General features: G+C 31.0%; 1 protein-coding gene across 2 annotated transcripts in view; it reads right to left on the bottom strand.

Annotated features, from left to right (window-relative positions):
• Positions 1-15,598, bottom strand: part of LOC123720402 (5-hydroxytryptamine receptor 1-like) — a 76,090-nt gene that overhangs the window by 31,400 nt on the left and 29,092 nt on the right. The window contains exon 2 of one of the 2 annotated variants that reach the window (XM_045676994.1): positions 6,413-6,456. The exons of the other annotated variant lie outside the window; for it this stretch is intronic. The gene's annotated coding sequence lies outside the window, so the exon portion shown is untranslated. The remainder of the gene's footprint in view (positions 1-6,412; positions 6,457-15,598) is intronic. 2 annotated transcript variants of the gene reach the window in all.

The raw sequence follows: 15,598 nt of genomic DNA, 5'->3' as shown, positions 1-15,598 counted from the left end.
ATTAAACCTCATATAAATTTATAAGAATGTTTGAAATATTATGTAATGTTTGTATATTATATATATGTTAAGTGAGTAAACTACATTTATATAAAAGTTAAGAGGGTCTTTCGCTGACAGCGCTGTAAAGCAATAGAACGTTGAGTTTTGTAAATAACGTATGGAATTTTCGTGTTTATAACCGTCAATGAGGCTTTTTTTCATATAAAAATAGGAAAAATATATCGTACCTAATCTAATTTTTATTAAGTCTCACGTTGTGATATCCAATTACTTTGTCCCAATTCCGAATTCAGTGTCTTCGATAGGTGTACATAATAACAAAAGCAGAGACAGAATAACTCGCCTTGATCCTTTATGACATACCTCCGTCATATTATTACTGCTAAACATAAGAAAATATCTACAAAAGTATGCGCACGTGTACCCTTTGGAATCCGAAGTGAAAGTTCCACATTCCTTCGGGAAATGATAGGCTATAAAACGTGGTATAAATAAGTTTTAAATGAGTGTAACACATTATGATCATTATTTGTAATTTTTTTTCACACTCTATAGTAATTTGATTTTTGATGCGAAGAAGACTATGCGTTGCGTGTTCTTTGTATATATGCTTAGATCTTCGGTTTGTGGACCCATCCCGATGTAATGGGAACTAATTTGGCTCCGAAATGTTACTCCCTTAATCATGATCTTTATAAAAAAATAATATAGAGGTATGGATGTTTCTTTCATATAGTCAAAGTTGGTTTTAAGGTGGTAACGATCAATACTCAAGCAAAATTAAATCTGAGATGCCTAAAGTTTTAATTATACTGAGTTGCACTAATAATGAAATCCGATGCGCGTAGATACAAATTAAGATAACATTTAGGCTTATTCGAAGGCCGAAGGCTCACAAAGAAATAAACGAATATATTTGATAATTTTGTATAGACATTAAACATTTTGGATCATAAAATCTTCAAGACCTCGCGAAAAAGAGGCTTTATTAGCTTAATTCATTTCTAATACAACATTTTTTGTGAATTTTGGAGTCGATTATATCCTTTTAACCCATAACCCATAAAGATTTTTTTACCCATAACGATCGAAAACGTAAAGTATGATAATATTTTTACAGCTATTTTAGTAAGCACAAAATCCTTCAATACGATCGGGTCGCTCACAACCACAAAGGAATATTCAAGAAAACTTTCATGCATATTTCCCCACCCTCATTAATAATTTATATTCTCCAAGTTTCAAGTGAAATGAAAAGTTTCTGAGGTTTTCGATAAAAGTGATTTCTGGCTATTGGGTATAAAGGATTTAATAAAGCCTTGGCATGTATATATATGTTGTTTATGAAAACCCTTTTTTTTCTTTAAGATTAATAAAAAAAGTTGTATATATATATATATATATATATACGCATATCTTTTCAAGTCTACGTCATGAAGTAGTGTATGAAGGCATCTTGAGAGACTGGTGATTTTATAAGATAAAATGGCTGAAATGACTCAAGATTTAAGACGTTTATTTTCTAAGGAATATATTATCTCTTGAAGATCTATAGTATGCTAAACATTTTATTTACATGTACAATACGTTTTAGCGAAACTCCAAAGTAAAGGGACGATAATTTTGTTCATTGTTCATAAAGAAATTCAATCAGTATTTCAATTAAAACTCAGATACGGAATTTAGATTTCATCGGTCAATTTTAAAATGTATATGATATTTTTTACTAAGTCATTACTAAAACAATAAACATTTAATTATCAATTTTGATATTTTTTACTTTAATTGAAACATTCTATAAAGTACCAAAAACAGCATTGCATCATTATAATAATAAAACGATAAATTCAATAACAATCATTTGATAAATATTTTATATGGATATCAAATGGAGATATCTGATTAATTCGTTTTTATTAAATAGATAAGTATAAATTGATTAGGCACGGACAAATTATTATTATTACTTTCATTCATGACTTTTAAAGGTGAATCCTTTAACGTGTCTGCATCAAATTCACAATATCCTTTCATTATGCTCCAAAATGGACTAAACAATATTACATTAATAAATGTATGAAATGATTCATTCATAAACGAACGATATGAAGAAGTTTGGTATTCGCTGTAAATCTAAATCATTTGACACTTGACATTCAATCGATGATCTCGATCGGCGATGGACGGACGGAAAAAAACTACAACTACAACTGTTTTTGAAGACTATATTTGATTTTATTAATTATCAAAAAAAAAAAATTTCTTTCGAATGCTACCAGCTACGCTACCCAGATCCCGATTTTATCCCAGAATTGTAATACTACAGTTAGTCCGGCAAGTCTTTCTGCAGTGTTCGTCTGAAGCCCCTCAACGTGCAACTCCCATTGCTGTCTTTGTGTCCAGTTAACACTCGCTCGTACGTTGAAGGAATGTTTCACGAGGAATCCGTCATGTCCATAGATCCAAAAAGTTGACGGTGTTTTTCAGGCATAGAAGGTGCACCCAGACAGAAGTCTGAGGTTGTAGTGCCCCTGGTATTAGTTAATAGGTATTAATAATTATATATCACATAATTTTGTATATTAAATTTAAAAGTTTTATACTCTTTTACTGTTTGAGATAATATAACCGTTTATTTTAAACCATTCTATTGCATACAACAATATAAATTAAAATAGGCCATTATTGCTTAAAAATTGAGTATTAATTGAACGTTTTGGTCTTTTAGTTGAACTTGAATTCGTGTGTATACGTATCATTGATATCAACAATAATTCAGAAGTATAAGTGCGTGCCCATATTTCGCAATGATTCTGCCGGTAGAGGCTGAATATTTGATTTTTACCATTATTATTTTATAAAACTTTACAATATCCTGAATACAAACACGTAGCAATAAAAAGGATGGCCGAGAGTTCTATGCCAGTTTTTCTAGATCATTCTATTAAATGTTACAGTAAATTAAAGGGCCTTGTATTACCTTTAACACTAAGTGTTGGCAGTATACCACAAGGACCAAACGTTTTAATTTTCTTTTTATTATGTTTTAAAAGAATACTATGTAGATTAATTAAATTTTAAATACTGTATTTTGATTGTCATACCCTTTCAGTTGTAAAATATATCATAAATTTCCCAATGTAAGAGTTTCATTCCTAAAACGAGACCCCAAGTAAATATATATTTTCTAATGGAATTTTTTCTGTGTTTGTTATGTTATTTATAAAATAAACATTATGTTAATTCAATATGTACGTCTTATGTTCGCGCTATTTTAGTACGCAATTGTAATCAAGAACTGTATGAAAAAGCACTTAAACTATTAAACGCTTAACTCCAACTTGACCTTTATAATATTTAAGTTAAATTAAGGTAAACGCCCTACTCATCTTCTGATTGGTTTTTAAATATGATAAGAATTCATATGTAAAATTGGTTGACCTTTCCTAAACCATACTCTTTAAAACAAACATAATTTATTTTCGGAATAAATTTATCGGTTTTGTAATTTATTTGTTGTGATCTTATTTTATTTTTAAGTGTATGGCTTTTACATTGATATTAATTTATCACAAGATAGCGACTTCCTTTATAGGTGATAAATAATTTTTGAATATTTATTACTGTCACGTAGAAAAGATATATATATTATTTACTTTACTAATTGTTCGGTTTTATCAACTTACAGCTTACACTCTCATGGGTGACTCAACAACAAAATTAATGTATTCTGAAATTTGACCTATTTTTTTAAACGTCATTATTTATTAGGTGTTTGCAATACAAATTAAAAGGATAAGTTTTAATTGCAAAGTATATTACTGTATACTTAAGCAAAAATTACTTACTGAAAGTTTCACTTACTTACGTACTTGGTGTGTCAGAGTAGAAAAACCCCAATTCCTTTATTATACTTAGCTTTCAATCCCTTCGTTGCCTCAGACCCAAAATTCTATACTTAGCGGTAAGATTTTAAGTCTTAACAGGCATACTCAACCGTTTAATCTGTTTTGTTCGATTGAAAATAATCTAAAGAGCGACACAAACTCACTTACAAAATGTAATATATATTTAGTGAATATCTGGTATAAGGAACAGTAAAAACCATTTTCAGATTTCATTTGGTTCCCTCTCTCACTGATCACGACTGCTATTTAGTTGTCGAAACGCCTGTTAAAAATTGCTTTAAAATCCGTGTAAGTAGTAAAATTTCTATTTCTTATATGATAATTAAATTCCAGCGACGCACTAGAAAACCTTCGGCCGTTGTATGGAGATTCGTAAGCAGTTCATTTACCTGCCAATTCGTTCAATAAAAGCATAGAATTTTAATGATCTTATGAACGATGATCTTAATGAATATATATGTTATAGTTCTGTCGAATATTTAATTTATTTAGTGGAAATTGGGTCATATGTATTGATATGATTCGTTGCTATTAAAATTTAAGTTACTATTATACATATTCCCCAATATAGAATTTGCATTTTAACTTAAATTTTAACACGTATTTTTTATTTATTTTCGTGAAGACAATCATTAATATAATATAGATATAACATCTTAATATTATAAAAAATACTGGTGAAATTGTAATCACAGCGTTATCGTTTGAACTGTTGCGTAGGCGGAGATATGAATAGGTCATGCTCACAGAGTTTGTAAGTGTCATTAATATGACATTAACTAATATATGATGTCATCTCTGACGTGACTTTAGTTCATAGATAATAAATGGGACGTTACAGAGTATTTTTGTATTATTGTAAGTAACTACATATGTTTTTATTTATGAAATTATCTGTTGTTTACACGTAGGATACAAACACTTAATACCCTGAGATAGTTTACATATAACATTCTTTATTACATTGGTAAAAAAGAACAGTTAATAATAAATACAAGGCTTTTTAGTTAGAAACATGAGTTATGCAACCTAACTTTAGTTAAGTTACATATCAATATTATAGCTAATCATTAGAAGCGTAAGCCAAATGTAATCAATCATCGTACCTTTGAACCCCTTTAGTTTAATTTATAAATTGTATTATAAAATTTATATGACACGTAAAAGAATTGTATCATCTATAAAATAAGCAATACGGTATTTTCGTTGAACAAAGTAAAACCGAAACCAATGCAATACAAAGTATTAAAGAATATTTTATCTTAGTTGAATTGACCTTAACCAATTACATTTATTAAGTCTTGATTAGTTTATAAACAAGGACCATAAAGATAATTTTCTTTTCAACTAAGTCGTCATTCATCGTCGTGTTTTTATCTCGGTGCATGGCGATGAAAATTATTAATAAAGAGCGTCCAGAAGTTGACAAAAAATATTTAATTCGATGTGCTTGTTTTAGTTATAGATGTAAACATTGACAGCCCATTATGTAACACAAATCAGTTAAATTTATGCTCAATTTATTTACGATTTCAAATTAACCGCTATTGAATTATCCGGTTGAAGTTTTAATTAAAATATTACGTTTATAATAACTTGTCATAAAAAGGGTTTACTTTATTGTTTGACAAGTTCAATGGAGTGGCATTCATGTGAATTTATTTCTTGACATTATCCCATGCAATAGAGCACAGAGCTGTCATAGACACCTAATTTTTATTTATAATATTATATTAAGTTTCAAATAAGGTTCAAAAAGATATGATTAATGTTGCTTACACCAAAAAAAAATCTTAACCAGGAATGGGCGTAGCTAACGTAGCTTTAAATTGTCACCGGCATCATTTTTGTGTTCTCTCTCTCTGTGTTCTACGCGGAATATATACTGCTGCCCATAGATATTAAATTATACTATATAGACTGTAACTGCGCTACAACAGAATAACTCGACTGTATAAATATTCGACGATACTACGTATACTAGATATTATTTTTTTTATATACACGGGTCTTCGTAGTTTCACAGAACACTAATTAGAACTATTATCGAGTAAGCATTCGGAAAAATATCTTTTATCCCATGCGTTAATTTGTAATCTATTATTCACTTAATTTTTTTTGTTTGAAAATTCAATGAATGAATTTTGTGAATGTTTGAATAAATCAGATAGTAAAGTTTATATTAAATAAATGTAACTGTAAATATAAAACATAATTATTAAAGTATACAAATTTAACCTCGCGAAAGAATATCCATAAAATTTTCATTAAAGAGCTTGTCTCGTAGACATCAAGACGTTGTTTTTTATTAGGTGCTAGAGTCTTAAATAATAAAATATTTATATTGTTTGTTTCCATTTTTAGTCGTAGAAAAAGTTTTAAAATTGGTTGATGGTGGATTTTAATGTTTGGTATAGCATTAAAATAAAGGTACTCTACCTCTTTATAAAGATTTTGAAAAGTATATATTTATATTAAATTATATAAGAAAAAAATCTTACCTGAGGCTACATGCACATATTTTTTAAATCCTTCATTCATGCACCTGTAAAAAGAAAATTCCTTTAATGGTTTGTTGGTATTTTCTAAAATACCGAGATTTTTTTTTTGTATTCATAATTTGCTAAATTCTATAGACTTAAGCCTCAGACTGACAAAAAATAATAAATCAAGATACTAAAATCAGTGTTTCCCAAACAATTGCCCAATTTGATTGCTAAGGGATTCGAAAATTATTTGGAATTTGAATTTTAGTTTTTTATTAAATGTTTTGAAAAATTACTGTGTCCTATAAACCTATCATTTAACAAGAGAGTAAGTAAGACTTTCTTAAGTGGACAATTAATTTGTTTTATACAAAAAAATATTTTATTTACTTATTATTTATTAACACTTCGTTACACTACAATATAAAAAAAATTGAACATAATTAAATCAAAAGGAGGGCAACTGGCGGACTTATCGCATTCAAGCGAGATCGCTTCCAGGCAACATCTTGTTTATTTATATTATGGTGGGGCATGGCACAAAAAAGGTTGGAAAACTAAATCGTAATTTAATTGTTTATGATTGTTAATCTACATTATGTACTTTAACCTTATACATAAGGTATATAAATATACATATTTATAGTAATTTTCATGACCTGACCGCTATAGTCTTTATATGCCTCTTTTAAAAAATCTTATTAACTTAATATGAAGAAGTACATATGCACACTTGTGACACATGTTACACAAACAAGAATATCGACAACACAATTAAGCGTTTAAGCACCACCCGCTTTATCTAAAACCATAATCTTAAGCTGTTATAAACCTTATAAACGTCGAGTAGCCTAAGAGTGAGAATAAAGGAATTTACCTAGACAACTTTGCGTCAAGTCCATTATCGAAGTATCAACACGCCATCTCAATGAGCTCTTAACGAAGTGTGTGCTGACCTTTATTGAGGAGTTTGTCCTACTTTTATCGGATACAATTTCTGTTCCGTATTAACGGTCGGTCTATTCAAGCCAATGTGGAAAAGAGGAGTGCCTCCCTAAGAAAAACTGAGGTTACAAGAAACATGAATTGTTGTTAAAATGCAAAAGTCTGGTATAATTGAATATCTTCGTAATAAGACTAACATATAAAATCAGTGTTTGCCAAATAATTTCCCAATTTAAGGGTTGTTAAGGGAGCCCCCCTTATTCGAAAATTATTATCATTCAGCAGTTATGAAAATCGAGGATAAAAGGAAATGTAGGAACAACAGCGTGGAAGTATAAGGTTATTTTGAGTAGCAAAGCGCTGATTGGCTGATGACGTACCATTACTTAAAGCCGCAACATAAAATCTTAACGATGTTTCTACGCTTCGTGCTAAGGAGTCCGTCTATCGCTTGAAAACTAATAATTGTTGTTTAATATAAAATAAATAAGTTTGTATATGAATATTATGCGAATAAAACATGATATATTTTAGTCATCAACGACGACGCGTACGTCTTTGGTATTTTGCCCAAACGCGGTAATGCGGGCCGTCAAATTTGACAATGTGTGTGCAAACGATATCCAAAAAATCTAAGAATATCATTCATTTGAATTTATCTAGTCACGTTACGTGTTAATTTGTTAACGCACCGTCAGTTTTTATAATATAATTAAGTGAATTACATGAAACTATCAACGGAATCACAAAGCTAAAGGGGCCACTTTGTAGCTGAATAGTATCATTATAATTATCAAGATCGGCGCAACAGACTGTGGAATATGTAAGAGAATTAATATCTTTCATACTAAGCACTTCGGAGCACTAGGATATAGGGAACACTAAACGGATGTAACTAATATGCTCAATGTGTAAATCATACCTACATTGGTACATAACATTGATTTACTTACACCTTTAATATGTAACCAATGGAGATACAACCGTTTAGGTCTGGGCCACAGATTGTATCTGTTCCGATATAATTTATACTAGGCAAGTAGGTGATCTACCTTCTGTGACACCCCGTAGACTTAATAAGTCTAAGGTGCCACTGCCACTTTCCTCACGAAGTTTTCCTTCACCGTACGAGCGGGTGTTAAATCCGCTGGGGATAGAATCTACAACCCCAGGATCGCACGCTGAAATCAATAGGCTAATACTGCGCTAAGTTGCTGCAACATTATATGTAACTCGGGTAAGAACGTTCGTTGTATTCGAAATTTAAATTTTCAGAATGTTTTCAACCTTTATTACAGCTGAACTGCATCCAGGCTTTAAGAATTTTGGGTAATATTTTTTACTCTCCCTAGCTACTGGCCTTAAATTTGCAAACTAAACTTTGGATGCCACACCCAAATTCCATGCTTTTAAGTACTTAAACATAGCTTTTACATACTCATACATAGCTTGATTTTTCAAAAAATACAATTGCAATACTATTAAAAATCTGTTGTAATAAATTTTAATTTTAGGAATTTACATAAAAAAAATTATTAAAATAAATATATACTTAAATTAAAAAAAATATATATAATTGTTTTTAATTTTAATCATCCTAAAAAAGTAAGTCTTGTAAAGTCGACTATCCTTTTCATTGAGTAAAGAAGGAGATTGAATGCATTTCGGAAAGCTAAGAAAAAAAGAAAAAAAGTTACTACTTAAAGGTAAATTAAAGATAAATTATCATTCAAAGATTTATCGGTCTACACAGTCTAGTATGGTTTCGTTTATACATTACGTATATTTTTGCCGCCAATTTCAAGTTATCCTCAGAACGCCCGATTCGATTTCACTTGTTTGTGTTGATCTTCTCCTGTTTGTCGGATTCTATTACTAAAATATCATAAGTGGCCTCCCTTTGTTTGTGAATGTTAAACAACGTCGAAAATAATATTGAAAAGCTATACGCAGCATACATTCTTATTACTTATATAATGTCTCTCTTATTACTAAAATATGTAATCAGTACATTGTTTACCGTACTTAAAATATTACAATTTAATAGTAAAATCAAAGTAATTTAAACGTATATGTATGAGCAACGAAAAGGCATTATAAGAATAATAAGAGACCAATAAGTGTGCAATATTGACCATTGATAATAAATATAAAACAATATAGTTTTTTGTGTCGTAGATTAATTTTAGAAAGTTTTAGGGTTTTATTTTTTAATGTTTCAACGCTGTACAATTGAAGTTTTGTAGCTAACATTGTCAGTCTAAAATAAAACACGTACGCGACACTCGAAATTCCTACGAATATTCGTTCATTTGCTCAAACAAATGATTGTGTAAATAAAACAAATGCCTCGGTCCATTAGGTGCGGAATGTCGAGATAGTTTTACTACTTAAAACGTTGTCGCCGCCATTATATTGTTGCGTAGTACGAGGATGCAGAGAATTCTAAATTCAATTTCGTATATAAGAAAATGAAATGATACCGCCATCATTATGGCGGGAAAATTATTGATTATTAACCGGTTAAAATGTACTTTGTTGGTGTGATGGTTGCGTTTTTATTTCCGGCCCTATTCAATATTCTTAATTATAACAAGGTGTTTATTGCTAGAGTATTCATATCGGTAGTCAATTAGATAATATCATAAAGTTAATTGTAACCAAACTAGACAATATCTCATAAGTCATTTTAGTTCAAGTTTGTTTATTTTTTTATTACTGTTTAATTTTGTCTCAAAAACTATGTGTAATAAGTTATTTTGAACTTCTTGCCTACCTTATATAATGTAATAATTTTTTTTCTCTTCTCACAGTGGTTGCCTGGAAGAGATCGCTCGTAGGCGAAAAGGCCGCCAGTTGCCCTCTTTTTAATTTAATTATGTCTTTTATAATGTGTGTTATATTATATGCAACGAAGTGTTCATAAATAAATAAATATTTTTGGTTATTATCTGTACATGAGTATATAACATAATTTAAATAGAATTAACAAATCTAATTAATTGTTAACAATTCAATATAAATACAAATTTATCTATCGTCAGATAGATATCGCCGCGTACTCTAGTAACTTGTTCTGTAGTTTTATTTAAATCGATATAATATTATCGCAGAAAAGTGTTTCAAAGATTATTTACGTATTTTAGTTAAATTATTATCTACAACAAAATTTATTGATGAACGATAAACATTAATATTACTAATAATTTTATGGACGTCAAAATTTAATATGAGATCTAATTATTATTAACGTGAATGTCAGTTTTGTGACAAATATATATAGCAGGAGGAGAATAACGCTAAGCTCACGAAGCGGAAGCCCGACGCGGTGGCGGAATGGAGTTTTAATTTCAAAACTCACGAGACCGGAGTTTTGTGCGGTTAGATCGCTCGCGAACTTGGCGGTTGAATATCGCAATCACGGCGGCTGCAAGACGGGCGGTTAAACGATCAGTTGAGTTCTAGACCGCCATGGACACACACCAGTAACGAGGTGTTGCGTTATACTTACTACACAGAAGAATTAAAAAAAGAACGCCCAAAAGGTTCTGGGTGCACTGATTGCGGAAAGAGATCCTTATGGGTTATTTGTTACTCTTATTAATGAGTTCAAGAAGGATTAAGGAAAGGTCTTTAATTATTTTCGAATGTGCGTATCTAGTTATTTAGAAATTTTAAGAGAGACAGAAATTGCTCTTCAAAAACAACATATCGCCAACCCGCCGGTACAAGATGACCGCTGTGCCGCGGGCGTAAAACGCGTCGTGAAATGAGCTTTGTGCTCGTTCAGACAGGGTGAAAACGATCGCGCGGTTTGAACCGCAAAAATGTGGACTATTAAAACATTGGCAGTTAGTTAGCGATCAGTTTCAAGATGGAAGTCAGAAACTAAAGAAAAGGCAGTACTGGGTGCATCCAATATTAAGATCGACTGACACATGGCCAATTTGTAAACCGCGTGGTTCCCGCCGTGTCTGAACAAGGCCTAATTGTTTACATAAATATCTGTATTCTACAAAAGCTGCGGGCCCGCAATCGCGGCGGGCGCGGGTGAAAACCGCTACGTGAGTCCTTAGCGTGAAGCGGTGTAACTTAGGTGAGCTTTCAGTCAATAATAAAGGCTTTTATTCGGATAATTAAGTTCAATATTAAGTATCCTAATGATATAATGTCTAACATAAGCCTCCGCTTGCTTGCAAGGGCATCCTCTCTTCTCTATTTGCTATCCTTGCGCACCACGCGTCTATATACGTTCCCCATCATGTTTGTGAATATATTACCCCATCCATCGCATCCTCTGCCACTTTCCGTAACGTGGACACTATTTAATCAGATTACTGGAGTGGAATAATAAATTTACACCCTCTTATAACTTGCCCAGTGCTCTTCCATCCCAGCTTCCATAAAAGTCGTTCCTGTTGTATAAAAAAAATCTGGGTATGCTATGTATATCGATTTTGTCAATCAATTAATATATTTTATAACACAGGGATCGACTTCGACAATTTTTAGATGCCCAATTTCAGTCTGCTTTTTCCTACTACACAGCTTATTAATTAGCTAAAAAGTATGTTTTATTTAAATAATGTGAATAACGTAGTTCACTGTTAATGGTTCAAGAACGCCTACCAGGATTACCTATCAAAAGAATTTACACTCAATGTAAACCTGAACTACCTTAGGAAATTCACAACACGTACTATATCACATTTAACCGTGTACCCGGGTTACCGCCATAAGGATATCCGGCCCATTTCGATGTAACAACGTTTTTATCAGACTCGATCAAGCGGCTTTTACACCGAATTTAACCGTTAAAAGTCATATTATACTATCTCATAAAAGTATTAAAAGCTTTACTTATGTCTTACAAGGCCCCAAACGATTATTATGGCTGTTAAGTGCTTTGCAAAATATAAATTAGTGCGTGGGAGTTAAACGTCGTTATTAAAATCTGTGCACTTAGGGAATGAGTTCAACTAAATAGATTTGAGGCAAAAACCTATATAATAGGTTAATAGGATATTAACATTTTACCATCTATATAACGACTTCCGCGTGTTTGTGGATTTTGCCGCATTTCTATGGATTTTTTTGTGTATATTCTATAGGTCGTAAAAAAAATTATACCTCTAAATTATAAAATGCTAATAATCTTCTACTCTCAATAGAAATAATTTACTAGCTATATTACAACAAGTATGTCATATTTTCGACTAATCGGAAAATATTATCTTATGATTTTGTATCGTTAAGCATAATTGTAATTTAATATTAAGATATTTACAATTGTATACAAGTATGAAGTGTAATTAGCAAATTCCCTAATTAAGGCAATAAGGCGTAAAGGGCGTGTGTTTTGATTTTCGGTCTCAACTCATTAATTAATATTGTGACATCAAGAAATATCAAAGTGTTTATAACAACAAAATATTTACTTAATATACAGATATTTGTATTTGTGTAGTTTACTCCAATTATATAAAACTTCATTAAATAAATCTGTGTTTATATCCGTTAAAGAGCTTTTATTTAAAGCTTATAGTTAAATTCTTTGTAAGATAATCAGAAAATAAACATAATATACTAACGAGAACCATTAAAACTGTTACGTCCTCGAGTTTTCCAACAAGACACTAAAACATAAGCGCCTGTAAAAACCAAATGTCGTGTTTCGTTTAAGAGCCACAATAAAGTTTATGCATTGGGGTGAATTAAGAAATACAGTATGTTATGGCGGCTATATACCGTTCTAAAACGTACCTCAGAAAATCTACGAAACTTCTAAAGAATACGAATACAACGCTCTTACAAATTTCACCAGCTTGTGTAGCTATCGTTATATAATTTTTTTTATGAAAGCTTTTTGTATGGGCTACCTGTTATGTATAGATGATAAGCGTAGTTACAAATGGACTGCCTTGCACAATTAGATTTTGTTAACCTTAATAAATACAGATTATGTTACCACAACAATATTATCATACACCGACTGCGATGGCCCAGCGACGCAAAGTGAACCTTGGCCTTTGAAACTAGACAACTTCATAAAAACTAAAAGCAAACTAAACTAATGTTTAAATATATTATTTATAAATAATATATTTAATACATTAGAAGAGTATTTTTATGTATATTGAATTAATTTATGAAATGTATGTGAATATACGTGCTGTTCCATATATTATTAATTTCTTTATTATTTACGTATACTAATGCTTTTAGGTTCAAAACTCTTAAGTCGACAAGTCATCCTAAAATTAGCGAGATATAGTAAGTAAGTAAACCTCCCGTACGTCAAGTTCAATTCGTATTTTTGACATAAGGCAGTCGTTGCACGTAAGTCTCAGCTCTAAATATAGAATCATTCCTGTCATATTAGAATGAAAGAAACAGGCAGTGTGTTTTTCTAATTATTGATTAATGTAAAAGGAATGATGACGAAACATCATCGTAACAAATGTCAAATTGCGAAATCGACTTGTTTGGATTGGCTTTGACGTTTCGTGACAGTTTTCGGGTTTCCATAAAGCACGCACAATTTAATTATGTTCTGTACACTTCGTTAGATATTATAATAATTAAATTCATGAAAATTTTAATAAATATCAAAAGCAAATTCCTTGAAAAGCTCCTCCAACATAAATTTGTTATTAATAAAACGCTATCAACCATAACGAATGCTTTATCTTGACACTTCATTAAATTAGGGGAACAAATAAGAATACCTCACCAGTCTCAAAAGGAAGGCTGGTTTTTATAAAATATTTATGATTACTCCCTCTTAGTAAAATTATGTGAAAAACTCTTTTTGTACGTACTATTTACAAGTGAAATGTTCAACTATAGGTAGAACTCTCATACACTAAATACCGTACCCAAGTCAGTCTTGATAATATATATCATGGAAAGAACAAGCGCAAATATTAAGCATTTATACATGTCTGATGTCAAAGGGACGACAAAAACTTACCTGAAATGCCTTTCAAGCCAATATAAAATAGTTATTTTCCCTAATACAAAATAGTTTCTCAAATTATAATAACAGCTAAATATGTATACTATATATATAGTTAATTGTTTTTCCAATCATAAACGTTTTCCAATTATTTTATATGATTTTTTTATTTATTAATGTGGTACGTTCGAAGTAAGTATATGCGTATATATAATATTATTAGCTAACTTTAAAAAAAATCTATATATTCGTAGCTATATATGCGTTATGAGTGTTTAAGTAGCTCGGATCCATCTTGTATGTCACGGCTTGATGGATTGCGTACAGTGACGATGCGGTTTGCTTAGTTTCATAGACTTGGGTCAATTAATGTTCCCCTTTTGATGGTATATCGTCTCGAATGCGAGCTATTGTTTCGTTGACTAATTGTTGGTATGATATATTGTGATTTTTTTCAAATAAATGCCCCGTGACAAAGCCTCACATATATGTCAGTACACTTAAAGTATTAATAATCATAACCTGCAGCATATAATTCCGTAAAATGCAATATTTTGAAGAAGCAAATAAATTGAATTATTATTATCAATGAAACTGGCGACGACAGCCTAATACTTCTACGCAGGGTTAGAATTCCATTTCCGTATGTCCAAGTCCAATTAAACCATTTAGTAATTTAAATAATGCTTCTCGAGGGTTTACGTGGACTAATACCGAATATAATTATAAACAAACTATGTAAAATAATCATCCGTTCTTGTTGAACGATCGCTGACATTAAGAAGAAAAATAACACAAATAGTTATGGATTGTGTTGATGTAAAGACGCTCTCGTGTTCATCACTGTTAGCTACGGTTCCGCTACATACATACAAATATTTATCGCAAGAATATTTTGCGTTTCGAGCACATGAGCTCAACCCTAAGGTCGTGCACTCGAATCATGTCTATGCACCAATGGAGTTTCTTTCTATGCCCACATAACACTTGTTTGTACGGTGAAGAAAAACATCGTTAGGGAACTGGCGTGTCTTATAATTCGACGCAATCAGGCACAGAAGGCTCAGTTACTTGCCTATTAAGAAAAAATATCACGAAGTAGATACAGAACTGTTAGGTTAGGACCTCTAGGGGAGGCTGTTGCTTTTATATTTTTTATTACTTTACCAAGTAAGGGAAGAGCTTAGAAACTTAAATTTCAAACCAAATAAAGTATTCTAAAGAATATTTATTATATACCTTTTATTATCAAATTGGGTTATCATTTTGTGTTTATTTCACGTTTAGTGGTCCCAGAT

The sequence above is a fragment of the Pieris brassicae genome, chromosome 2 (assembly GCF_905147105.1).
Source record: "Pieris brassicae chromosome 2, ilPieBrab1.1, whole genome shotgun sequence".
NCBI lineage: Eukaryota > Metazoa > Arthropoda > Insecta > Lepidoptera > Pieridae > Pieris > Pieris brassicae.
Note: the sequence above shows the minus strand (reverse complement) of the source record. Positions and strands in the feature narration are given on the sequence as shown.